This window comes from Eurypyga helias, unplaced genomic scaffold (genome assembly GCF_000690775.1).
Source record: "Eurypyga helias isolate BGI_N326 unplaced genomic scaffold, ASM69077v1 scaffold28815, whole genome shotgun sequence".
NCBI lineage: Eukaryota > Metazoa > Chordata > Aves > Eurypygiformes > Eurypygidae > Eurypyga > Eurypyga helias.
The window spans coordinates 1-232 of record NW_010249936.1 but is presented as its reverse complement, the minus strand read 5'-3'; positions in this window follow the sequence as shown (position 1 = coordinate 232).

Below are 232 nucleotides of genomic sequence, written 5' to 3'. Positions count from 1 at the left end.
TCGGTCGTGACCACAGCCACCAAGACAAAATCCAGAGGGATGCCTTGCTGTGACACCCTGCGGACCAGGGCCAGGGCGTACCAGATTCTCCCCCATCAGTGAATTACGAGCAGAAGATGGTGCATTAGGGGCAGGGGAGTGCATGCTGGGGTTCCGTTGCTGCGAGGGGCCGGCACGGTGGGAGCGCTGGGAGGCGGCAAGGGGACGGGGCACTGGGCCAGCCTCGCCAAAA